The sequence below is a fragment of the Chinchilla lanigera genome, unplaced genomic scaffold (genome assembly GCF_000276665.1).
Source record: "Chinchilla lanigera isolate Chin_1 unplaced genomic scaffold, ChiLan1.0 scaffold00010, whole genome shotgun sequence".
Lineage (NCBI taxonomy): Eukaryota > Metazoa > Chordata > Mammalia > Rodentia > Chinchillidae > Chinchilla > Chinchilla lanigera.
Genome location: NW_004955411.1, coordinates 36,374,219 through 36,392,148, shown reverse-complemented (window position 1 = coordinate 36,392,148; position 17,930 = coordinate 36,374,219). Strand labels below are relative to the sequence as shown.

General features: G+C 45.6%; 1 pseudogene; it reads right to left on the bottom strand.

Annotated features, from left to right (window-relative positions):
* Positions 1-3,483: 3,483 nt before the first annotated feature.
* On the bottom strand, positions 3,484-10,101 carry LOC102026842 (annotated as a pseudogene).
* Positions 10,102-17,930: the final 7,829 nt, after the last annotated feature.

Sequence of the window (17,930 nt, the reverse complement as noted above, 5' to 3'; positions counted from 1 at the left end):
CTGACTAGCAAATCGTCTCCTTTGAGCTGGAACTAAGAGTCAAGAGACTGTGTGGCTGGATGCTTGGCCCACAGGTTACAGAGAGGCAGGGCCAGAGCTGGTCCCATAGAGGAGCAGAGGACATTGTCTACAGGGAGAAATAGTGACTGGAGGCCACAGGCCACCAGAGCAAGGGATGGAACAGCTGTTGTCTGTGTTTTCACATCTGGAGGTCAGTTGTGCTACCTGAACATCATTTCTTTGAGGTTCTGTTAAACCACTGCCGTACACCTTGAGCTCATCCAAGGGGGCTTCACTTTATAACTACCTAGCTCCAGTGTCTGGCCAGTCTCATCCATCCCGTCATCGCCACCATCACCCCTGCCCTCCATCCTGGCCTGCTGAGTGAACCGCTGCTGCTCCGGAATGCTCAGCTCAGCCGCAGGCCTGGTCATTCCGCCCCACTCGCAGCTGTGCCCCTGCTGTGCATGTCAGTGTATGTCCCTGAGCTTTTCTTCTTGCCTCAAAGCTCACTGAGGGTAGGAACTTGGCACATTTTAGGCCTCAGATATTACACTGAATTTAACACAAGGGTTGGAATCCTAAATTGCAATCCAAATTTATTCAATAAAAATGCCAGTGTAAGACATTTTTTGTTAAAATGGAAATACAGTTAGAGAATACTTCAGATTAAAGGGACGAGGATCAAAGGGCACTTTCTTGGCCAGGAGTTCTGAGTCTTAGAGATCCAAATAAATTGTAGACTCTTTATTTCCTGAATTGATTGGAACCATAACACTGGGTTTGTTGCTGTAATATAAAACTCTCTGGTACTTTTAGTCTGGTACAAATGCTGTTGCCTCTTTACGTAAGTGTTAGGATTGCTCTTGTCTCAAATTAAAGTACGTAGGCCTGTTGTCGCCATCTGGAAGCCTGATTCAGGAGAAGCCCTCCATGTTGACCAGGGAGGCTGCAGAAGCCTGAGACCCAGCTCTAGGCCTGCCAGGATAAGATACGTGTGTATCCCAGGAGGACATGTGTCCTCTTGAGGTCAAGATCCTGTGGCCCCAAGTCAAGAACAGAAAGTAAATTCTCAGGCAACAGTGCCTGAAACACTAGCTGCATTTCACAAATATGTCAGAGTTTCCCCATGAGAATCTTGACTGCAGATGTCCTGGCAGCTGGTCCCTGCACCAGGTTCTACCCTGGAGATGCTCCTCCAGCTGCATACGCTCGCAGTCTGGGGACTCCTTGGTGCCTGGCTACCCCATGCTCCCTCTGCACTAGGGGACTGGGCTTGAGGTCTTAGATCATGGGTCTGTCAGTTGCTTGCCCTGAGCCCAGGGAGGGAGAGACTCTCAAAGCCAAGCCTACCTTCTCACACTGATCGTTGACCCCTCGAGGCTTTTGGAGCACTCAAAGTTCTCAACCCTGCCTATCTAGGAAAATCTTTAAAAAGGAGATGTCCAGATTCCTCCCCAGATAAAATGCCAAGAGTTTCTTCCTGAATATGTGTCTTAGTCTGTTCTTGCTGCTGTAACAAAAACACCATAGACTAAGTATCTTTTTTTTTTTTTTTTTTTTGGTTTTTCTCCGGTACCGGGAACCAAACTCACGACCTTGCTCTTGCCAGGCAGGCGCTTTTTGCCACTGAGCTAAATTCCCAGCCCCCATAGACTAAGTATCTTATAAGCAACAGACAAAGATGAGGAGCTAACAAAAGACACCCTTAGAGCCCAGGCAGCTCCTGCTTATTTTTGTTTATAAAGGATCCCTTTTATAAAAGCACTAATCCCATTACTAAGGGCTTACATGGCCTTATCGTCTTCCAAAGGCTCTGTCTCTGGAGACTATCACCATCACCCTGGGGCCAGAATTCAACATATAGGTTGTGGTAGGGGCACCACCATGAGTGCATAGCAGTATTCTTGCCCTTTTCTCCTCTCCCTGTCCTCCTTCTGGAAATTTGAGGCAGCAGAATGGTTGCACAACCCTCTATTAGGTTCTTGTTGAATCCTGCTTGCCCCAGACCCAGCAGCCTGGGCAGCCCTGGCAACTGCCTCATAGTATGTCCTAGCTGGCAAGCAAGGAGCCCAAAGGGGGCTGGTGACCAGAATTCTCCTGGGCATCACTGCAGGTACCCCTCCAAATATGGTGGAGGTCAGTCTCAAACCAACTGGCCAGGCAGGCCATCATACTTGTGTGATTCAGTCCTGAGAAAGTAAGTCCCTGACATGCGAGGGACGAATGGCCTGTGATGAGTCCCCTGAGAAAAGCCACTGTACTGGAATGAACCCCAGCACTTCAGAGTGGTGCCACCCTCTTGGATTTGATGAACCTGACCTCTAACAGAGAGTCCCAAAAGGCTGCTGACTTATGGGGCACAAAGCGTTGAAAGTGATCATTAAACTTCGCCTCGTTCCTGCCCAGCTCATCTTTCATAATGACAATGCCTGTACATGGAGTGGCGTCCCATGTCCTCTTTCTGGGCTGGCCACACTCAGGATGACTGGCTTCGTTTCTCAGGCCCTCTTCTGATAAATATAATGACCAGCCCCTCCCTTCCCTGTCCAAGATGCATTTCTCCTCCCCAGGAGTAGGGACGGGGCCCAGATGAGGCGAGCGGCCCAGCAGAGGGCATCCTAGCAGTGCCAGGCACCTTCAGGAGCTAGAGGACCCCAGGCCCACTTGGCTTTCTTCCAAATGAAAACCCTCCCACAGAATGGTCCTCCTCCTGCTCTCTCAGGGGGCACCCTTCCATTGTCATCTGGCCCGGCCAAGTCACATTATCTGCTCTTCCCTGGGGGCTGCTTCCTCCCAAAGAGACTGCTGACTCAGGCATCCAAGAGAATGTGGACTGAAAATGTTAAATGCAGATTCCTGGATTCTTTGGATTTGGCAGTGAGCCCTCAAAAGTTACTTTTTTTTAGAAACATACAACTTAACATCTCTGTATTTTTTGAATGGATATCTGTACAGATTTCTCTAGAGACATATTTAGAAGGGAATTGCCTCAATATTAATCTTTTTTTTTTCTAGACAGGGTCTATGTAGTTCGGGCTGGCCTGAACTCACAACAATCCTCTGGCCAGGCTCTCGAGTGCTAGGACTGCAGGCCTGCACCACGAGGCTTGGATCAATATTAATTTTTATATATTCTTCAGTTTAATATCTACTGCTGAACTGCCTTATCAAACTGCTGAATCAGTGTTTGGAAGTAAGCATTTTCCTCGAATCTTCATCTTTTAACAAGAGTTCTGATGATACAGATGCAGATGTCCAAGAACCATACTCTGAGAACATGGAACAGTGGTCATATTAGTTACCTATTGCTATACTAACACTATACTTACAGAAACTACTTCAAAATTCAGTGGCTCAAAAGTACAAGGTTTGGGTTTGGGTTTTAGTTTTCCTTCCCCTCATGGCAGGTGGACCCCCACCCTGCCGTCCCTGACAGTTCTCCAGGCTCAGAGTTCCAACGCGCCTATTCCAGGACTTGGCTTAAGGCTCCAGGTCAAGTTTAAGTCTGCTCTGGGACCCTGTGTCCTGGGCCACAGACTGAAGGGGGACAGTGGCTTCCTTCAGAACAAGTAAGTGTTTTGTAGCTATTACGGGGCACTCATGCCAAGCCAAGCTTCTTCGAACTCTAATTTCACTGCTTTCCTGATGGAAGTTGGCAAAGGTAGTCTGAGGTAGGTCTGGTACCTGAGTTTCCTACCACCACCTTGTGCTGGCTGGCAGCGTCTTCAGGGCTGTCACACTCTCAATGGGAACAACTGTTGCTCCATGGATTTCAAACAAACCTGAAGCATTAGAAAATGACCCCTTCAGATTTTGCACTGCAAGATTATTGGAAGCTTCTCTGATATTCCATTCACTGCTAACTTTAGTCCTTAGATTCTGCACAACATGGTCCACAAGATCAGACTCCAGCACACGCTCCTCTGTTTGCCTTTCCTTTTCAAAAGACTTAACCTTGACATGGCTTTCTTCTTTATCTGAGACAAGGGCCACAGGTGCTTTCATAATAGCTGCAGTACTCCTGTAAATTCCTCTTGGGACTGTGACCAGTTGTACATGATTTCTGCTGTGAGTCCCACTGGGTTAGCTTGATGGCCCTGGACATGGACACCTGGCTAACACTTACGACCAGAAGGTCACAAGAGCTTATTGTAAAGGTCCCTCCATGTTGAGGACAGCAGCAAACATCTTGTCTATTGCTCTGCTTACACCAGTGGCAGTGGGAACTGGCCCCAGAGCCTGTGGGCCTCTAAATTGGGGCATCAGCAGGTCACATCTGCTACCAGCTGTGAAGGTTTCGGGTATAGCTCTCTGTCTGCATCTGATGAAGGCCATAATCTGGAAGGTGATTCCACTGTGCTGCTGAACCTTGTAAATCAAGCCCAAGTTGATCAAGACTTGTAACTTCATGCCAAATTTCTTTAACAGTCCAACAACTTCCTCTAGATCTTTTAAGCCATACTTCACTAACTGGGAAATGCCTGTTTTCTGCTTTATTAATGAATTTATTGTAAGCATTAGGTCTTGCAAATCCCCTCCTGCTCAATAAATGTATAGGGTCAACACAGACTGTTAGAAGGCAAGGAGAGATTACAGAACGTAGCTTGCACTTCTCTTCTGGTCAGCTTCTCCTCTTCATGGAGACATCATGGCGTCATACAGAATAACACACACTTGGAGAGCATATCTTCTGGGATCCCACAGTGTAAGAGTATTGCTTCCCATAGCGTGGTGTGGTTCAAGTAAATACTGCAATTTCTCTCCTGAAATACTGGAAACTCTTGGATTATTTCATTGATAGTGTAGCTGGTTTTGGCAGTGAGCAGGGAGCTGTTGGTGGTAGAAGTGACGATGTCAGATACACATTCCAGATGTTCTTTGGGATGAACTGAGCTAACTTTCGAGGTCTGTTAGCAATGGCTACCATACCATGAGTCGGACAGTCTTGTGGGCAGTGCACATCGGCAGGCTGGCAAGTATCCCTGTGCTTGGTCGGGCTCTGCAAAGCTACAGCAGGGGAAGTGAAGCATCAGGACCGAGTCTCCCTGGTCCAATCAACCACAGTGATGAAGGATGAAGGCTTTGGAGCCAGAAAGATTTGGGTTTCTGTCTCTGCCTATGTGACTTTAAGGAAACCATCAAATAAAACATTCTTATTCCCCACTGTCATCCTGAGTAACCCTATTGAAACATTTTGTGATCAGTTTTAACGCTTGGTTTAGAAGAGACCAACAGTCATAAGTCAAATATTTAACATTGAATTTATTAATTGGATTTCAGAACTGCTTTGCAGCGGCGCAGTTCTTCAGTTTCCCTGTGAAACACGTTTCTCCCATTAGAGGCAAGTCAGGCCCTCTCACACACCACTGTTAATGTGCCACCCACACCCTCCCTGTGTCCATTCACATTTAGGGTTAAAGAGATTCACTTACTTTTCAGGTTTTTTATTTTCTTCAAAGAAAAAATACAGTTAATTGGTATAATTCCTTAAAAGATTTAAATTTGCAAAAGTATAACTCAAAATAAATTAGTGGAATTTTCCAATAGTTTTATCCATTCCAATGTTATTTTTGAACTTTTATTGAACTATAAAACATTAATGCATACAGAAATGTTTTAACTGAACATAATCAAGGATTTTGGTAATAATTACTGCATGAGATTCAGCCTGAGAATTTTTCATGAAGATTTTTGACAATACTGAGTATTTCAGAACTTTATTTCCCAGAAATTATCTGTCCCCCCATGAATTTAGAGAATCTTACTTTTGTGGGGGAAAATCCACAAATTCCAAAGTGCTGCTTACTATCAAAATGTTTTCAAAAAAGACACCTTGTTGGTTGCTGGGAACATGGTGCGGTTTGAGAAGCATTTGTATGGATAGATTTTAGACAGAAACTGTGGTTGAAGAACACAGGCATCCCCTGGGATGGCTGCATCACGTAGCAGGGATTTACTTCTCACAGTTCTGGAGTCTGGAAGTACAAGATCACGTTGCCAGGGCTGCTGTCCCCTGAGGCTCCCATCCTCAGCTGGAAGATGGTCACCCTCTGGCTGTGTGCCCACAGCCTCTGCTCTGTGCATACACATTCCCAGGGGTGAGTCTTTGTGGCTGTCCTGACCTCCTCTCCTCAAAAGGACACCAGCCATGATGGATTGAAGCTCACCCTAAAAGTTCATTCAATGACCTCTTTATTTTTTTTGGTTGTTTTTTGTTTGTTTTTGAGACAGGATCACACTATGTAGTCCAGGCTGGCCTTGAACTTGCAGTGATCCTCCTGCCTCAGCCTCCCAAGTGCTGGGATTAATGACCCATGCCTGGCCTTACCGACCTCCTTAAAGGCTCTATCTTCAAATATTAGTCACATTTTGAGATGTTAGAGGCTAGAGCTTTAGCATCACACTTTTGGGAGAACATGGTACAGACTATAAAGATAAAAAAAAAATGACTTCTAAAATTATCAAAAGCATTGTTGAGATATCATTTACTCACGTAATTGATACAGTTTAATGGCTTTTTCAAATATTCTTCAAGTTGTGTTACCATCACCAAAATCAATTTGAAAGCATTTTCATTAGCCTGAAAAAAACCTCACACCTTGTAACCATTTCTTTCCCAATCCCTTCCCTTTTTCCTGGCCCCAGGGATCCACTTATCTGCTTGCTCTATAGATTTACTTATTATGGGTATTTTATTTAAATGGAATCATACAATATGTGGTCATTTGTAACTGGCTTTTTCACTTAGTATGTTTTCACAGTTGATTCATATTGTAGTATACATTGTACTCAATTTTTATTTCTGAATAATATTCTATTATATCAGTATACACTATTTTATTTATCCATTCATCATTGAATATCTATTCAAATGTCAAATTAATGGACATTTGAGTTGTTTCCACTTTTTGGCTGTTGTGAATAATGTTGCTATGAGCATTCATGTGTGTGACATAATCAAAAAGAGATATTCCATCTTCATGGATTAGAAAACTTAATATTCTTAAGCTATCACTTCTTTCCAAATAGACCTATAGAGGCATGGCAAATTCTTAGCAGAAGTAGGGAAATGGACAAGATTCTTTAATTTATAAAGACATGCAGAGGACTTAGAATAGCAAACCACTTTGAAGGATAACAAAGTTAGAGGACTTTTATTACCAGATTTGAAGATTTACTACAAAACTATGACAGAGTGCTACTGGGACAAGGACACACACATAGACTGACAAACAGAACAGAAACTCCAGAAATAGACTGGCACATGGTCATTTGATTTGCAGCAAAAAGGCACCCTGGCAATCCAATAAGGAAAAGGTTGAAGGCTGGGGATATAGCTCAGAGGCACAAGCCCCTGCCTGGCAAGCATAAGGTCCTGAGTTCGATTTCCAGTAAAAAAACAAAAACAAGCAAAAAAAAAAAAAAACAAGGAAAACATTGATCGTTTCATTTATGGAGTCAAATCATTTGCATATCCATGTGAAAAAATAATGAGCCTGCATGCTTACCTTACAGCATATGCAAAAATCAACCCATGTGGAGAGAATTCCTAAATATGAAAAGTAAAACAGTGAGGAAAACATCGAGTATCTTCGTGACTTACGAGTAGGTGGAGATGTCTTCTTTGCAACTATAAAGGCAAAATAATAAATAATAATAAAGTGGACTTTTAAAAATTGTAGAATTAAAACATAAAAAATTGGACCTTATTTAAAAATAAGAATGTATACTCGCCAAAAGCATCAGTAAGCACATGAGCAGCAAGTCACAGACTTGGAGAAGATACTTGTAATCCATGTCTTACCTAGAATATATTAAAAACCACAAATCTAGCCAGGTATGGTGGTGCACACCTGTAATCCCAACACTCAGGAGGCTGAGGCAGGAGGATCATTGCGAGTTCGAGACCAGCTTGGGCTACAAAGTGAGTTAAAGGCCAGCCTGAACTGCATAGTAAGACCCTGTCTCAAAAAGACAAAAAAAAATTTAAAAAAAAACCACAAATCTATAAGAAAAAGACAATTCATTTTAAAATGGGAAAGCCTTCAACAGTCCGTGACAAAAGAGAGTATCCTGACAGCCCCCAGCACAGCAGGAGATGTCAGCAGCGCTGCTCCCATGGCAAAGCAAGTTAAAGTCAGTGCTGTGAAGCAACCGGATGAGCTAAGAGCAAAGCAATGACAGTCCCAGTGTTGGGCAAGGACAAGGAGCATCAAAAAGGGCATTTGCTTCTAGTAGGAATCTTTATGCCATCATTTTGGAAAACTGGCAGAAAGTGAAGCATATACTTATCACCTTGTGCTTCAGTAATTCTATTCCTAGGTATTCATCCAAAATGAAATAGTGCATATACCTACAAAAAGGTATTGATAGCAACTTTATTCATATCCACAAACTGGAAGCAATCAAATGTTCATTGACAGAAGAACAGATCAATGAATTGCAGATAAATTCACACATTCGAATACCACACAGCAAAAGAAACAAATATTTGATGCATGTCATGGCATGGATAAAAATCTCAAAATTATCCTGTTGAGTAAAAGAAACCAGACACAAAAAGTAAATTCTGCGTGATTCCATTTATTTGAAGTTTAGAAGTGAACAGAATCCATTAATGGCCACAGAAGTCAGACTAATGGTTAGTTGGGGTTCGGGGTTAGTGACTTCTGGAGAGGGGAATCTTCTGGAGTGAATGAAATGTTCTAAATCCTGATCAAGTTTGTGGCTACAGAGTTATATATGTCAGTAACTGCTGGTTGACATGTACCTGTATGATGGGCACGCATGACTGCAATATAAGCTATTCCTCAACAAAAAGCAAAATAATTGAGAAAGGCTCTTCAAGGAAAACTTAAATGTAGGTCTACTCCTTCCTTGGGGGACAGGGAGGAGAATGCTTCACTCCTCTTTTCCCAGATGCAAAATGGGTATAAAGGTAGTAACTCTCCTATCAGAAGGTAAGTCTGAGTCAAGTCACTAAGTATAGAGCATGTGGAATTATCCAACACTGGGAACTCAATAAATGCTGACACTGGCATTAGTCATGTGGACTAGATTAACTTCAAGTCCTCACTCAGCCACTGTGGACACCCATGAACCTCTACGGAAATGCAAGCCAGGAATACTGAGTATTGTCCACGTCCCTCTTACGAAGCTTGAGTGAAAAGCCAGGTCCCTTGACTCACCACCCAGAGCTATTTCCACCACCCATGCTGCCTGAGGAAAGGGGAGGGATGCAGGGACATATCCATTCTGCATTTATTTTCATGAATTTGGTTCTCTGTGTCTGCCAATAAATCTCTGTACTCAGGAATTTATAAGGCAGCCTCAAGGATGGGGGAGGAGAGGAACTTTATTTGTTTCTTGTCCTTCTTTCCCTTTGGATGCTGAGAGTACAAGGAATGAGTTACCCTCTACGTGCCTACTTCTGCCAGGCATGGCGGCACATGCCTGTAATCCCAGCACTCAGGAGGCTGAGGCAGGAAGAACACTGTCTCAAAAATAAAGACAAAAACAAAATAAATAAACACATAAATACATAAATGCCTGGTTTTGTTCTTAACACTTACACATATGAAGGCCAGGATCCCCATTTCAAAACAGAGAGAACTGGACAAGAAGGAGCTAGAGTGACTTCCCCGGGGTCATATGCTAATGAGTGGGGAAAAGCAGGACCCCAGTGCAGACTGCTGGGAGCCACAGTCCGCGTCCTCACCCCCGTGCTGTGCTGCCTTCTCTGCGGGCTCAGGCTCCAGGAAGTCTTTTGCCATCAGTAGTCTTCGCCTCCTCTGTCCCCACCTCTCCCTTCTCAGGATTGAAGGAGACAACACACCTTAACATTCCAGGTCTCCTCTGCACACGGCTTTCTCTGTGGCCGTATCAGCTGCCCCTATGACCTGGCTTCCCTGGGACCCTGCCCTGCTCAAAAAGGCCGCATCTTCTTCTCAAGACGATGCTCCTTCCCCACCCCCCTGCCCCAGGGCCTCACCTTTTGCTTTGAGTACCACTCCGCAGCACCCAGCTCCACAGCACCCTGCAGGTGCCACAAGCAAGTCGGGGCTTTGGGGCTTTTGAGTGCGTGAAGCAGTCATCCATGTAGGCCCAAGGCCCTCTCATCCACAAATGTCAGCCTATGCAAGCCCACTGAGGCATAAAACTGAAAATGTGTGTGCAGAGGCCCCTGTGAGGGAGAGGGAGCTGGTATCAATGGCAGTACTAAAGGCCCCTGGGTTAGATTGCGTGAGTTCTTTTGGACAGTCTTTGTCTCAAAGCAGAATTTTGAAGTATAACTGTGTGGCTATGTGTCAGAAGACAGGAGAATAAAATATTCTCTTTTTCATCTGTCTCCTCACAGTCATCATCATGCTCCTCCCCCTTCCTTCTTTCTAAGCCCAGTTTCCCCATAGTTCACCCTGAGCTCCAGCAGGGGTTCTGTTTGGGGTCAGAGGCGACGACCTTTGGTGCCAAGCAGCCTGTGTAGTATGGAAAGCAGTTCCCGGCCTGGGATTCAGACGCCAGCTGCTAGTTTCTGCCCTGGCTCTCTGCACGCGCTCATTTTGTGCTCTGGGGGACTTCTGAGGCCAGCACTGATATCCTTTGCAGCCCAGTGAAGGTGTAGAAGGGTGGGGGACGTGAAACACAGCATCCTAGCTGCCTGTCATCACAGGAACTGTGCTCTTTCCAGACCCAAATTTATGTCCATTCTCTGTAAACTTTATATCGTGCTGGTGAAAGTGATTTACTCGTGAGGTATGGGCTCACAGGCTGCAGACCTTTGGGAAAGTCAGGCTGTTGTTCCACAAAGAATCTTCTGAGGGCCCGAGCAGTTCTCCAGAGGGACCGGCGTCTCAGAGGCCCGGGAGAGAGACCCTCCCAGCACAGGTGAGAGGGCCAGCGGGAGAGCCCGACACCCAGCAGCTCGAAAGGCTGCACAGGTGGGCCAAGTGGGGTTTACAGATGGGAAATCCTGTGCAGTGCCATTCTTTTCCAGCAATACGCACTACCAAGAGCTCACACATGCTGAGAAGTTGTTCTGAAGGGGGAAGAGTGTGTGTGCGTGCTCACGTGAGTACAAAACACATATTTTGAAACCAGGCGTGGTGGTGCACATCTGTGATCCCAGCACTCTTGAGGTTGAGGCAGGAGGATCACTGGGAGTTCAAGGTCAGCCGAGGCCACATAGTGAACTTAAGATCAGCCTGAAGTACTTAGCAAGAACTTGTCTCAAAAATATGAATATTTAATATAAATATACATATCTAAATAAGAAATAATACATTTTTAAAGTATTTGTAGAGGACAACCAAGTCCGTTTCAGCTCATGTCTGCTTATCAGGGAGTGATGAGAGGAGTTGAACCCAGATGCTGGGTGCCTTCCAGTGGGCACATGGTGTGGGCCAGGAACGGGCTGCCAGCTGCCTTGAGTCTGAAACTTGGGGGGAGAGGGAGGGAGCCCCTCCTTCATGGGGTTCTCTTGTATGCCCCTGTGTCAGGCCTGTTTTCACTAGTGACAACCTCCCAGAGGCTGCAAAGAAGAGCCTGCCTTGAAGCTCATCTTCAGGAAGTCTCAGACTAGGAGAGGAGCTTGGTCACCACGCTCTGTGAGCCTCCACCTGCACCATGGGAGATTATTCCGGAACTCGGACACCCCACACTTAGGAGACACGGAACCAAAGAGACTGTGTGACAGGGCGTCGCCATTTTGACAAGCTTAACACAAAGGAATGGTGGAGAGTAGCTCTCTGCTATTTAAGTGTAGGACTGAAACCAGCCAGGGGAGTTAACACGAGCTTTAGTAACAAAGATCCCCAAGGTCTCAGTGCTTGCATGCAATTGAGTCATGTCCAATGTGAGCTGAGCAGCTCTACTGTGTGTCTCTTCTGAACTCGACTCAGGCTCCTTCCAGCTCATGACACCGTTATCCTGTTTTCTAACCAGACATTTTAAGGGCCACGACTAGAAGTGACTCCTATTACCCCTGCTCACATTCCACTGCCCCCAACCTGTTGCTTGTTCTGCCTAGAGCCCAGGAGTCCAGGGAGTGCTGTGCCTTCATGTGCTTGAAAGCAGAAGTAAAATTTATGGGGATCTACTCAGTCCCAGACACATGCAAGAATGGAAGTGAACCTAAGAGTTCAAGGCCTGTCCTGCCTTGAAGTGACATTTAATAATTGCATTCAATCCTAATATATATTCACATCACCTCCCTAGTGTGATGGGTCGAGTACTAGAACGTGCTCCTGCTGCAAAACACCTTCTCTAACCTGCCTCATCTGGAACTGCAGCATTAGAAATCAGGTTCAACGCAGTCTTAATTTTTCTTTGTCTTTTAAAACATATACCAATTATCAATTCATTGCCTCTCTGTTCCACATTCGTCCTTCATTGCAGACTTTTCAAAAATGGCTTTGTGCCTTTTTTAGTATTTTTCCTTTGCAGCTGGCATAGTGTTAAGCTTGTCAGTAACGGGCACTGAACTGTCTCTGCTTCAGGAGGAAGGGGGTTTGGTCCCGGTTTCCTTATGCTTGCTTGGCAGACACGTCAGCGTATCCAACTCCTAGCACAGGTGTTCCTCAGGGTGTGGCTTCTGGTCAGCAGCACCCAAAGCCCAGTGGCTTCCCTGGCTCCTCTTCCACCTCAGCTGGGTTTAGAGGGCCCTGTGGTGAGCTGTCTCACCAGCCCCACACACGCAGGGCAGGGGCCCAGCAGTCTCAGGGCAGCATCTGCAGTCCTCTTTGGAGTGCCACAGGGATTCCCTTGAGCAAGGTCAGTATTTCAGCCCCAGGGGAGGGCCTCCTTTGGCATCTATCTCAGCTCTGACGGTAGTGGCTGCTCTATATCTGTCATTCCTAAATTCCTTAAAGTTCTCTTTATTTCTTACTAATGACCTCTTTGTTACTTTAGTTCCCTGTTATGGTAAATAATTCTTCATGTTACACTTTCCTTGTTCAAATTACAGTGTAGTTTATCCCTCTTGATTAGACCCAGACTGAGGTAGGTTGCAAATGTCCTTGAGGGTAGAATGCACAGTGAATCAATGACACTGTGGAATAAAATGGTTTGTTTTGTTTTCCTGGGACTTCAGGGAGCAGGAGGTGTGCCTTGAGGCTGAGCCAGGGGTCAGTAAGAAGAAAGGCCTGACAAGGGAGGATGGGAACCTCCTAATAACAAACTTTGCCTACTTCACAGTTTTGCCACAGGCTGACCATCGCTTTTTAGTGTTATTCTTTATTTCAGTGCAAAATGTCTTTGCCTGCCCAAGGTCAGCCTAACGGCACCAGAAATAGAATTAAAACACTAGTTTTTCGGTGAAGTGACAAATACTGTCCTTTGCTAAGCTCAGTACATTCCTGCCTTTGTTGCTGCATTTCTTAATCACACTTACTAAAGTGTGTTGCCACAGAAAGCAGGAAGAGGCTAGCTGGGGACACTTTACTCCAGTGAACAGTGCTGGGCTCCTCCCTGTGCACATTAGCTCCCGCAGACAGGGTGTTACCACCTTCAGCCTACACGAAAAATGGGAATGCAACAGGACCATCAGCAGGAGGCTCTGTGCAGAAGAGGCTAGTGCCGCCTTCCTCTAAGAGGTGCTGAGAATACAGTGGTAGCTCCCAGTTTAGAAGGTACTCACTCGGCCTTTTTGCTTTGTTTCATTGAGACAGGGTCTTGCTGTGTTGCCCAGGTTGGCCTTGAACTCCTGGGTTCAAGAGTTCTCCGACATCAGCCTCTGAAATAGCTGGGACTACAGGTGGACACCGCACCACCCTGCCTGGTCAGTGTGGGGACTTAATTCAAAGCTGGAGTAGAAGCAAGGTTAATCTTTTTTTAAAAAAATCTTTTAATCAAAGTAATAGATCCACATGATTTAAGAGCAAATGATACTGGAAAACTTATTTAGCAAATTAACTGTCCTCTCTTACCTTTCTTCTCCCAATTCTCTTGTGTTGTGTTGTGGAGTTAGACGTTTTTATTTCTAACACTGTCTTTATCACTGAATGGGTCTGTGGGAGGTAGTGGTCCACTATTGTGAAAAATAAGCTTTCTTCTCAACATTGATTCATTTTTTTAAAGATAAGAATGTAAGAAACAGAGTCCTGTATTCTGAAATTTCCTAGCTCACTGAGTGAATGCATACACTTGTGCCATGTCAACCTCTGCTAGAAACAAACCTTTCCCATCCAGTCTTCTTGACCCTCTGGGTTTTTTCTGTCCTCCTGGCCACCTAGGGCCAGAGCCCAGCCTTCTTGTCCCCACCCATCCTGTGTTCTTTGGACAAACACTACCTGAACCTCTACTCTCACTTAAAAATTTCAATAGAGGTCAACCATTACAAGAAGCAGACTCTAATATTATTAACAAAACAAAAATAGCAGTACTGCAGGCAGTAGAGATGGCTGCATTCCCAAAGTGTTATGTTCTGCCAGGGGAGACACTCTGGCAAAGCAGCATGGGCTCAGAGCTGAAGTGTGGGCACTCTCCCGAGGGTGCCACCCCATCTCACCTCAGTGGGGCTTCCTGTGGAGTACCCCACCACTGCCCTTTCTGACAGAAGAGTGGAGCACTGGGTAATACACACAAGAGAGAAATTAGGCTAAAGTAATCTTTACCCAACCTATGCCTAGCAGACCCATCCATACCTCACTATATGCTTCTTCCCGATTTGCATTTCTCTCTCACTGCTGTGACACCACCCAAGGCCCGGCTCAAAGTCCCCAGTGCACCAGAGCTGCATTTTAGTTCGTCAGCAGCCCCACTCTCAAGCCCTTTTGCTCCTACAGACGTTAGTCTGTCACCTTCGTTATTAAGAATTATTTGAAAGACAGCTAAGGAGAAAAAACTCGCAGAATCCACCTTTATCTGGACTGGTATCAGTCACAGGAAGAGCTGGGACATCTACTTCTCAGGGAAAAATGCCATCAAATCTCTATAGCACAAAATACATTTCAGCAATCAGAGCCAGAATCCAAGAGCATAATAAAGGCAAATGAAAATGCTTATAATTGTTCATATTTTAAATGCCTTATTTCCTGCCAATCTTATATCCCTTCCCAGAGAAGCAAAGCTGCCCACTCTGCCAGCGCCTTTGTCAGCTGCCAGCTGTTACTTCCCTGGAAAAAGGGTCAGAAGGCTGCGGGTAGCTAATAGCCAGCCAGAAGCTTCGAGTAAGAACCGTCCCTTGTGGGTTTTAGCTGCTGGCTGATTGTCAGTGGAGAACTACAAGTTCTGGTTTGATAAAAGCCAGTTATAAATTTCAAGCCTTCTTCTTCTTCTTTTTTTTCCCCACTTGTTCTCTAAAATTGTCATGCACTCCAAATGAAACTCCGCAAGCGCTCGCCTTTGTTCTGCCTTGTTAGGCAACAGCAGCCAGAGTCCCCTCTAGACAGTCACTGCAGGGAGGGGCAGTGGGAGGTGAGGCTGAGGTAGAGAGGTAGGAGAGGGCGTGGGGCTCCGTGTGGCCACACAGTGCACCCGGGCGCCCATGCAGCCCTTTGCAAGGTGAATGCCACAGGCAATGTTTCGTTCTCACTCTGAGAGACAGCCTCAGGCTCTGCTGGTGTCCGTCACAGCCGAAAGTGGGGGCAAGATGTGCTTGTACATGAAAGTCATGTCTGAAGGCCCCTGAAATGAAGTGCAGCACCAGCTCCATGCACCGGGCATAAAACCCAAATCTTACACGACCTTGAGGCTCGCAGCTGCTTCCACGGGCCAGCAATCAAGAATTAACTTTCCAAAGCCCAGAGTGGTGGGGCACACCCGTAATCCCTGCACTCAAGAGGCCGAAACAGGAGGATGGTGTGAATTCAAGGCCAGCCAGGGCTACAAAGTGAGTTTAGGAGTAGCCTGAACTACAGAGCGAGACCCTGTCTAAAAAAAAAAAACAAAACACAGAATTACCTTGCTGAGACATGTGGAGCCCAGAGGCCCCTAGATTTCAGGGCAGCAGGCAAGAGGAGTAGGAGGTACAAGGACCCTGCTCAATGGTGTGTGTGTTCCAAATTCTGATGCTGGGGGCTGTCCCGGCAATGCGTCAACACTGAAGAATAAACACCCAGCAGAAGCCAGCTTTGAGTGAAGGTGAGTGCACAATAAATTTCAACTGCTTAAATTAATCACTCGCTGCTTGTTGTGAATATTAATCCCAAGGAGAGGGTTGGCTTCCTTCCACTCCATCAAAAGACAGGTGAAAACTGAAAGCTGCAAAACATTTGAGATCCATAGAGGGAGGGCTGCCTGCGAGCCAGGCATTGACACTGAGTCCCAAGGAGAAGCAGACACTGAAAACAGCCCCCACTGCTTCCAGGCACAGCTGTGCCTTAACAGCCTGCACACCTGCCCCGGCCCTCACCTGTCCCCCTCCGGAGCTCTCCAGGGACAGTGGGGAGGGGCCTGGCTCAAGGGGGGGGGGCAACTGAAAGGGCCAAGATTCCTAATTTGTGTGTTTTATAAATTTGTGATAAACTTTATATAACATAAAATCTATCATTTTAACCATTTCCAAGTGAACAATTCAGTGGTATTAAGGACATTCTCTTTATTATCCAACCATCACCACCAGGCTTCTCCAGAACTTTTCCATCATCCCAAACTGAGACTGTGAATCCATTATGGGAAGAGTAACTTCCTGTTCCCCATTGCCAAGCCCCCACTTTCCATTCCTGCCTCTAGGGGTGTTACTACTCTAGCTACCCTGTAGAATAGGAATCATGCAGTATGTGTCCTTTTGCATCTGGCTTATTTCACCTAATGTGACAATTCCAAGGCTCGCTCACATCGTAGCATGTGGAAGAATCCGATTCCCTCTTAAGGCTGAATACTGCTCCCTTGTATATATTGCATTATTTTTGTTTATCCATCCTGTTGCTGATGGATGCAGGATTGTTTGGACCTTTTGGCTACAGTGAATGATGCTGCTGTGAACATGGGTGTACAAATACTTGTTCAGGTCCTTGCTTTCTGCGCATCTGAGATTATGCTCAGAAGTGGAATTGCTGGATCATGGAATTTTACGTCTAACGCTTTGAGAAACCACAAACTGTTTCCTAGTTTTTTTACTATGCCTAAAATTTTTAGGAAAGAAATCACTGCAAAAAAGACAAGATGATCTGGGCATGGTGGCACATACCTGTAATGCTGCACTCTGGGAATCTGAGGCAGGAAGATCAGAAGTTCAAGTTCCATCTGGACAATTTAGCAAGACCACATTTTGAAGTAAAAATTTTTATTGTATTTTTACAATTTGTATTAGCCCATGTTTGCAGTACATAATGATCACATTCACCGCGGGGAGCTGGTGCACATACATAACACATCTTAGTTCTTTTTACTTCCTTGTCCCCTCTCCTCTCTGCCCCTGCCTCTCTTCATGTCTAGGGCCCCTTCCCAAAGTATAAATAATTTAAAGGGCAGAATAAAGATAGGTCATAGGAAACAGGGAGATAGATCTTTTTAAAATAACAAAAATTACAAAGGATTTGAGATTTAGTTCAGTATAACGGCTCCCCCAACACCCTGCAAAAACGGAGAGAGAGGTAGGGAGAGAACGGTGGCTTCTTGGGGCATCTGGAGAGCAGTGCTAACCTCAGGGGTAGATGCTGCAGATGGAGTCACTGTATCTTGATGAAACATGGCTGGTGGTGAAGGATGAGATGGCCAGCAACAGGCAGGAAGCAGAACATTGCCACCAATGAAAGGGGACAGATGGCACTGCCTGATAAAGTAGAAAAAAATCTTGTCTTCCTTCAGTGGTGCTGGGCCTGGTGTAGGGCCCTGAAAGGAGAGAGAAAGAAGAAGGAGGGGTCACCAGCCAGAGGTGAAGGAGGATCAGTGAGATATTCAACAAAGCCAAGACGGCCAGTGAGGCTGTGTCCACTTTGTATTATTTCCTTGATCTGCCAAGGGATGTAATCCCCTCCACTGCCCTTAAA